Consider the following 10,130-nt stretch of genomic DNA (forward strand, 5'->3'; position numbering starts at 1 on the left):
AAAAACAGGCTCCGAGTCGCACGCAGCTCGAGGCGTGTACCGTAATTCCCACAAACAAATAAGTCTGACATGTAGCTCGTGACACGTACCATAACTTTCTACAAATACGGATGCTGAATCAAGGCACGTACTATAACTTTCTACAAATACGGATGCTGAATCAAGGCATGTACCGTAGTTATGACACAAAAAGTGCAAATTCGCAAAGGTATCACTCTCGCGCTCTCTCTCGATCTCTCTCTTTCTCGTTCGCTCGCTCGCTCTCTCTCTCTCTCTAACTCGAAGAAAAAAAAAAGAAGACGACTAAACAAATATATATTGTTTTTCATAGAAAATATTGCAACCACTCATTGAACCACAGCAGGAAAAAAACATGTCTCATTTTTATGCAACATTGGTAGGAATCGGCTTTGACATAATGATAGAAATGAATGAGGCAGCCTGCCTGTAGCTGATTCGCATTTTGGGTCGTTTTTTATACTGTATTGCTAATTTCTATTAGGCTATTTGGAAGTCCTCATTTAGCCTATTTGCTCTTTTCTCCTAAACATATTTATAGAATAAAAAATGGAAACTAATTTCATATTTCTGATTGAAACTATAAATTGAGCTTGTAAGTTAAAAAAAAAAAAAGATTATTTCTTTCACACCCGAAAACAAGTCTGTAAAAAAAAGCAATTTTCAGGCACTCTTTAGGTTTATTCTGATTCAAAACTTTAATTCCGCTGTGTTCTCATCTACGTGTATCAATAACAAACACGAAGTTGTTATTTTGCTAGACCTCCACATGGAGGTGCCGCAAACCAAGGTATAAATTTGAACTGGATGCAACTGAAGTTCACCATACGTCACCTTTATCCTAACACCGTGTTGATTTGCATACATATCGTACCGTACATATCATAGTCCTATAGCACAATAAATAATATTGAACATATGTATCCACAGGATGGTTAATTAATGCCTTTGTTTGTTAAATGCTCATGAGGGGATGATGAAACAAGCTGTTCTTAAAAGTCATGGTCTACCCGAAAGGTGTCAAACTCAAATCCAAACGACATAATTTCGTGAAGTACAAAAATGACCTGAATTTTTCTCTGGATGGTGCAATGGTTCTCAAAAAGTCTACCTTCAGGAGGAACAAAACATTTTTCCTGTCATCAAGTTGTGGGCAGTATCGTGTATTTACTTTGGCATTTGGTAATATCTGCTGTTGGTTTTCGCTCACGTCTTGTAAATGTATTTTTGAATCTTGGACTTAATGTCCTTTTAAACGCGCAATTTTTGGGACTCCAAACATTTCTGTTTGGACCCATAGTATTGCAAATCCCAGGGATCCAAGCCATAAAATGAGCACTGCACACAGTATATTTAGTTTGACATTTGTTAATATCTGTTGTTGGTTTTCGCTCATGTCTTGTTAATGCAGTTTGAATCTTGGAGTTAATTTGTGCTTTTTATTGTGCAAATTTTGGTACTCCAAATGTGTTGGGACCCATAGTTTGTTACTATTGCGAGTCCAACACTATGAGGTAAAATGAACACTGGTCACTGTTACACTACTATTGCATTACTTTTATATTACTCTCACTAACAAGTATAAATATGGATTTGCCATTCTAAATGTAACTCATTACACAGTTAGTGAAAGGTTGGCTTAAGCCAAAAAAAAAAAAAAGTACAAATCATTTAATCTGTACTGTATTCTAAACCTTTGAAGACAAGATATAGAATCTTTTTTGTATTTTAATCGTTTTATTACTTGCTTCACAGCATGGTGTCACGAATAACCCGCAGATTCTAAATGGGAATGGACCCCAACCAGGCACAAGAGGTGATTGTTACAGAGTTTATTAACAAAAGGAGCACGCAAGGCGTGGGGAAAAACAAAAACAGTCCGAAAGTAAAGTAGCAAACCAAAGTCACAAAGTACTGTACCAAGACAAAGCGAGACGAGAACGTCTGGATCTTAAGTCCACTGGAAAGAAGGGCAGCAAAGAGGGCGTGAGTCTACCGGGAATGGCTGCAAACAAAGTAGTAACAGAAATCGTTCACAAGCAGAAAAACATAACATGCACAAAGTACAAACCAAAATGACTCAAGAAGGCAGGACGTGAGGTCATCAGCGCTGGGATTCACAGGACGGGAAGCGAGCTTGGCAAAGGAATAAGCCGGCAAAGGCTTGTAAATGCCAGCCAGTTTATAAAGCCCTATGATGCGATGTGCAACAGGTGTGAGTGTCCGATGGCCCCGCCCCATGCGGAGGAAGGGGACTCAGTCTGCAAATCAACATTAACTAAAAAAAAAAGGCAAGAAACGTGACACATGGTGATGCATCGTTTATGCTTACGGAGAAGAAGTTAGTGCATTCCACAATTTCAATGTCAATTAAAAAAAGTTAACATTTATGATTTTTATAGCCTCAAGTACCACTCTGCATTGGAAATGGTGGGCTCTTTAAGCAAGTACTGTTATTTGTCACATTTTACTTTTTCACTTTATGTAAAATATTAGCAACTAGCAGTGTTGGGCAAATAACTTCAAAACTATAATGCATTATTTATTACTTATTACTATCATTTCAAAGTAATTCGTTACATTTCAATATTACTGTATCTGAAATGTAATGCATTACACTACTTTTATATTACTCTCACTAACATAACTGAAAATATGGATTTGACATTCTAAATGGAGCACATTACGATCATTACAGAATCAGTGGAAGGATGGCTTAAGTCTAAAAACAATACAAATAATGTATTTTATCTGTCTTGTATTGTAAAGCTTTATCACTGATGGGACTGAGACAGCATACAGGTAAGAGGTGGCAGATCTTGTGGACTGGTGTTGCAATAACAATCTCCACTTCAACAGAGACAAAACCAAAGAACTAATCATAGACCCAAGGCAGCATGTGGAGCCGCACAAACCACTATTAATCGATGGGACTGAGGTGGAGAGAGTGAAAGCCTTCAAATTCCTTGGCACCTACATCAGTGAGGATCTCAGCTGGTCCCACAACACTCGACAGATCATCAAGAAGTCCCTTCAGAGACTGTACTTTCTGCGAGACTGAAGAAATTTGGCATGTTAGCAAAGACTCTTGACAACTTCTACAGATACACAATCCAAAGTGTCCTCTCCACCTTCATCACAGTCTGGTATGGCAACTTTACAACCCAAGACAGGAAGGCTCTCCAGCGTGTGATCAAGACCTCACAGCGTATCTGCCTCACCTTCACTGCAGGACATTTATCACACCAGGGTTCTGCAGAGAACACACAACATCATCAAGGACGGGACACACCCACAAAACGACCTGTGTGAAATGCTGCCAACAGCCAGACGCTACAGCAGCCTGAGGGCCAGGACTGCCAAACTGGCAAACAGCTTCACCCACAAGCCGCCTGGATTCGCAACAAATCCCTCACAAACTGCACTACGTGAGATTCTGTTTATTGCCATTTATTGCTATTTAATTTATTGCTTAATTATGGAATGTAGTCTGCTGCTCGGGGAAGTTAACAGAATAAGAATTTTATTGTATGGTACAACTATACATAAATCTCTTGAATCTTGAATCTAGTGATGCATTGTTTATGCTTTAGGCAAAAACAGTTAGTGCATATCTTAGTGTATTTCACAATTTCAATGTTAATTTTCAAATTCAAGTTCAGTCGGCTAGGTTTGGGACAGACGTTTCAAAAATAGATGGTTTCGGTGGGCTAACATTAGCAGCTAGCCTAACTCATTATTACTGTGTTTAACATACTGTTTAACATGAGTTTTTGAATACTTCATCTTGATACACATTGAGCACAGCTATTTATAGACTAGGGGTCTAAAACTCCATTCCTCGAGGGCCGCAAACCTTCATGTTTTCCTTACTGCTCTCTTAAACACACCTGATTCAAATGATTAGGATCATCCACGTGTTTTTTTTCAGAACTTCATGTTACAAAATCACTGCTTTAAGTGGTTTGTCAAATTACTGGTGCTATTTGGTGCCACACACAAAGTGTACCTAACTATTATATTCTTGTCTTTATCTCTGACAAACTGAAAGTAAGGAGCTTAATGACCACATCAACCTTTCGTCTGCTGCTGTCCCACTCATCTCTTCTGTAGTAGACACTAACAACAGCAAGTACTGTAAACATTTTGTCACAGACTTTTCCTCTCTGATCTTGCAGTGTTTGAGGCAAATCTGGGGAAAAAAATACCACTTTCAGGCTAAAAATGCATTGTAATGCATTGCATTACTCTCATTTGTACCAATTAAATTATTACATTTTGTGTGTGTGTGTGTGTGTGTGTGTGTGTGTGTGTGTATAATACAGTATATCACACTTCCGCACTACAGTAAAAAGTAATGTATTTCTGTAATTACATTTTTTTTTAATGGATTACTCCCAACACTGGTAAAAAAGTATGTAGAGAAAAGAGAGAAAAGATAAAGTTAGAGAGAGGGAGAGGGAGGGAGGGAGGGAGAGAGAGAGCGAAAGAGAGGGAGAGAGAGAAATGCTAATGCTAAACTAAGCATTGATGGAAATTAGGTTTTGTCCTTCATTGTATTGTATGTATCAAGCCCTTTTCACATGCATACTTGCTGATTCTTTAATTAAGGATCAAGCTGTGATTACAAGTTTCCTGCGTGCACATATTTTGAGTGCTGACGTACGAGCCTACCAGGAAGTGTAAACAGATTTTGGCGATGGTTAGACCACACCTGTCAAGATACAATATTGTTCATTGTCCAAAAAAGCCCTGACTTTTTTCACTTTAAGTAAAAAGAAGAATGACACAACTAACAGAAAAAAAATAATGGCTCAGTGGCAACCTGGCATGTGGAATCATACAGTTAGTTGTAAATGAGCCTGGCAAAAACACCAAAATCACTCCACCAGCTCATCTTCAATTAGAGGTGCAAGTATGTCATCACGACGCCGCACACCCAAATATAACATTTTCTAATTCAAGACGCCTTTCCGCTCTTGAGTTGGATTCCGTTGTCTGATTCTGTTGTATATAATAATTGTTAGTTTCTCACTGATATACAGTGATTGCCATTTCTTTCTAAAATGTGTGTTACACACCTTGTCAGTTGGTTTGGGCCAAACAAGCATGGGCAACATCCCAGTGGCCTGCTAATTTTGTGAAGGCGAAAGGCTTCACACATGTTTTTTTTTATTCCACTCGTAATTTGATGTGTTTCAACTCATTCCCAGTTCATCTGACTCACACCATTACAATTTCATATTATTCCAATTACGTATTTGTGCGACGGCTGCTATTTTTCTCATTAACATTATTCATAGTTTTCCCACAATTCTCTGTTTTCCATGCCAAAAATCCCATTGATTTAACATTGGGTGATTGTACATTTCAAATTTACAGCTTTCACGTTTCATATTTTCAATTTTTAGTTCATTCATCTGGCCTGAGGGATCCTTCCCATCATTTCAGCAATTCATACATTCCAATATTTGCCCATAATTCCATATTTTTCACCCTTCAATATTTCACAATTCCTTTCAATGGGAGGATTTCCCATTCTTTCCCAATGGAAGATTTAAAAGTTCAGATTTTGAACTTTCCCATTTCAAAATGATAATATTTAACGCTTTCATTTCACCTCATGGATCATTAGCATCATTCCAATAATCCAAACATTTTAATATTTTCCATAATTCCATATTTTCACTTCAATATTCCAATATTCATATACAATGGGAGATTTAACATTTCACATTTTGAGCTTTCCCCCATTACACATTCAACATTTAACTCATTCATTTTGCCTTAAAGACCATTTCTATCATTCTAATAATTCATGAATGTTAATATTTTCCCATAATTCTATATTTTTCACCTATAATAATTCATAATTTATTCCCAATGGCATATTTAACATTCCACAATTGATGCTTTCCCATTTCACATATACATCATTCAATTCATTACTTTCACATTTTCATCATTACTAATATTCACTCATTCCAAAAATTCATAACTATTTCAATATTAATACCCATAATTCCTCATTCATTCCCACTGTTCTCACTAAAACTTTACCTTCCTTCTTTGCCATTACTCATCCGATGTACACCATTCCAACTTTAATCAATTCCCCTGATTCCCGCTATTCAATGTGTATCCACTTTCCTCTTCCATAAATTCAACAATTTCCCACAATTCCAATTTTTTCAGTTTTTCCCTTATATCGTCGACATTATATGGCCTATTCAAACTGTTCCAACTTTGTAATAGTCAGAATACTTCACAGATTCAAGCCATTCAAACATTCCACATCATTACACCATTCAACACCTCTCCCTTAAGCGTTTTCGCCTTCACACACAATTTCTTCTAGGAATTGCACATTTTCTAGTTCAGTTTCATCTACACCCCAAAAAAATTCCATTTACAAAATTTGTCCATTTGACCTTCCCCCTCCACATCCTTCCACATATTTCACTAGTGTCACCCAGACATAAAAAATACTAAAGGAATCATGCATTGTGTCATCACGATTTCTCCAGCCTCTATTGCATAACAATGGTGTTTCCTTCTTTCCAAATCCATCAATTTTCAAAATTCACATCTTGATTAATCTACTGTACCATTCTAAAATTATTTGGAATATTTTACATTTTCACTTCCATGTTTAATCAAAGCCACCAGATTTATTGATTCTGTTTTCAGAGAGTGCTTTTTCTTGTCATTGTTGGTCAAGATGAAAAGAGGAGTTTATTTGTAAGTTCAAACTTTTCCTCTGAATTTGCCACGTTAGGAAACTCTTCACTGCATGAGGGGCTTCCATCTAAGCATTTGTGAAACAGCCTTTCTTTGTCAAACTGAAACTTTGGTGCTCCACTTGGTTGACAAGAACAGGAAAACCACAGGTTGAGAGAGGTTTTATCATATTTGAAAGCTGAATATGGAGAAAGAGCCTGATAAGTATGACAAATCATTCATCATATGTGTCATATTTTATATGATATACTTGCAAAATAATTTATCAACACATTGAAGTTTTGCTGTTACGCTGGAGGTGGGGCACAGACAAGGCATGTGCATGAAAACAGTCAAGGCAAAGCAGGCAGTGTGAGAATATCTCAATAATTGTATTTATTACCATGGAAGACAAATAAAGGTACATCTCAACTTTACTGTACATTTCATAATATTGAGTGTATTGTTTTTATCTTATAAAATGTATATTGTACAACCAAAACACTTTATCATAAAAACATTTGTATGATGGCTCCCGCCCGTAACCCACTAGGGGGGCGAATACTTCATATACTTTCATTCATTCAAAATGAGTATTTCTTATCTATCTATCTATCTATCTATCTATCTATCTATCTATCTATCTATCTATCTATCTATCTATCTATCTATCTATCTATCTATCTATCTGTCTGTCTGTCTGTCTGTCTGTCTGTCTGTCTGTCTGTCTGTCTGTCTGTCTGTCTGTCTCATTCTTAAGGACTCAATCTCAAGTGAAACGTCCGTCCGTTCGTCTGTCTGTCTGTCTGTCTGTTGGGGTTTGACAACATTTCATTTGAGATTGAGTCCTTAAGAATGAGAAACCCGGAACACCTCACCAGGGAGGTGTCCGGGAAGCATCCTAACCAGTTGCCCGAACCACCTCAACTGGCTCCTCCCAACGCAGAGGAGCAGCAGCTCAACACTGAGCCCCACCCGGATGACAGTGCTTCCCACATTATCTTTAAAAGTGACTCCGGACATCCTGAGGAATGATAACCAGTAAATAGAAAGCTTCGCCTTTCGGTTGAGCTCTTTCTTTACCACGGCAGACCGGTACAGAGTCAAGATTCAAGAGTTTATATTGTCATATGTATAGTATTATTATACCACGCAATGAAAGCTGGGGGGGGGGGGGGGGGCACGGATGACGAGGATTTGTCGCGTCAAGTGTTATTGCAATAAAATAATAATTTTAATCTTTTGTTTTAGTTTCAGGCACTTTGATGCACTTGGTCATTTTTTTTCTGTTTTAGACTAAGCTGTAATCCGGATGAACGCAATAGAAATAATTAACACTTCTTGAAAGTTGATTCATATATTGCTTTTTTTCTTTTTTAATGTTAAATACGGTATACAACAAGGTATACAAATACAATTTTTATAGATAATAATCTTATTTATAGTCAGCACTTTGAGTGTGTGTGTGTGTGTGTGGGGGGGGGGGGGTTGTTTTTTTTCCAAGGGCAGGCTTAGCAAAATATCATTGAGAAGCACTGGTCTATGGGATGAAATCAGTGGTCTAATCTCTACCCAATATAGTGTGCTCTCTCAAGCCTGAAGGGAAAGTATGAAAGTAGTACCGCACACTGATAGTATCTGCACTGTTCATGCATGCCCACAGAGGAAATTCTGAATTGAGTGATAATCACAAGCTTCCGACTTCAAGCATTCTTTGAACGGAAATGGTTATCATCCTTTCTGTATCAAACAGGTCTTGTGGTTACTTTACTTATGAACATAGTGGCCTCTCCATTAATGAAACATATTGAAGTTTTCAATTTACTGAGCAATGCTGCGTTGGCCCTTTACCTTTGTCCTTAGTCAATGAAAATGTATGTACTCCACGTAAAATGGCAGTAATTCTGAAACTCCAAATGATATATTTTTGTGGAACCGAATTCGAGTTTATCATGTACACTTGACTGTATGTTGATTATGTTAACGTGTTGGCAATGGAAAATGGTAGCCCTTTATAATACTCAGTTCTACCAGTTTGATACACACTTCTGAAATGAAAAAAAATGCTCAAAATATCTGTCCTATTGTTATTGTTACAGGTTAATTCAAGTGAATTCAATTTTTAATTATTTCAAGGTCATGCTCCGATCATGTTAATGATTTCTCACAATAACTACGAAACAGCTGTATAAAATTGTGAAGTACAAGTAATTATAATTGTGAAACACTTCATACAGATGGGATGTCGGATATCTCTAACATACTTTTCAGGCCACCGTCATTCGCAATCTCCAGCAGTTGATCTTTTTGCAAAGGCATGATTCCCCTGATTTGGCGAGAAAAGTAGCACTCGAATTTCTTACTGCGATAAATAATTATTTAAAGTAGTATTGCCTCATAAAACTTTCTTTTTCTTCAGAATTGTAGGCTCTTCTCCTGTTGTTTCGCTGGACCTTTTCCTCTTCCGAAACAGATTTTCCAAACATTTTCAAAAATCTTACCCAGTTTGCTTTTCTCTGTGAGTGAAATTTTGGCTCTCATGTGACCAAAACGAGTCAAAGAGAATCTGGTTATAAAAAATGCATACAGCTCAATTCAGTTTCCAGTCATTGTTCTGTAAAGCAAAGGGAGGGAATTTTTCCTGGAATATCTTTTTAACGTACAATAACCCTCCCTTCTACAGTAATCACTGTGATAGGACAATCAAATTTGGTGGTTCTGAGTGAGACGTCAGGTGACACCTAGCGATATTAGTCATCGGAATCAGAACTGTCATTCACATTACTTCACAAAATATTTAGTGAGTGAAAACATCCTACCATTTGCCTGTGCAATATGTTCAGAATGTATGTTCACAGACGCTCTGTGGCTAACCCATGAAATAATTCAACCCGAGTCACCACAACAACAGGACATTATGCCTATTAATTTGGGGATCTGGAATGACACGGAGGACAAACAGTACAATATTAAATAACATTCAGATATTTAAAAAAAAAAAAAAAGCATTTGACGAGAATTCTCATCATTGGCACAGAACATAGGCTAAATATTTTAAAAGATGAGGATCCTCCTAGTGGCAACCAATGAGTTTAAAGGCATATTCTCCTGTCTTTTTTTATGCACCTGGATTGTACTCTATCAAGGTATGACAGATCTCCTGACTTCTGAAACACTAAAGCTAGTCCAAGGTGAGTCAGTGAGCATACATAGACCAGGTGTGTTTTTCCACCACATCTGCAAATCAGCACATATCAGCCAGGTGGGACAGTCATCACCAGTCATCAAATGTGAAATGGCTCAAAACATGTAATATTTTTTACCTTCACTGGGCATTGGGTTTATTACAGCCCCTGGAATGTGCAAAGAATAAGTCTGTGAATATGAAATCC

Source organism: Hippichthys cyanospilos, chromosome 21, assembly GCF_059441005.1.
Source record: "Hippichthys cyanospilos isolate Australia breed blue-spotted pipefish chromosome 21, RoL_Hcya_1.0, whole genome shotgun sequence".
In the NCBI taxonomy this organism is placed as follows: Eukaryota; Metazoa; Chordata; class Actinopteri; order Syngnathiformes; family Syngnathidae; genus Hippichthys; species Hippichthys cyanospilos.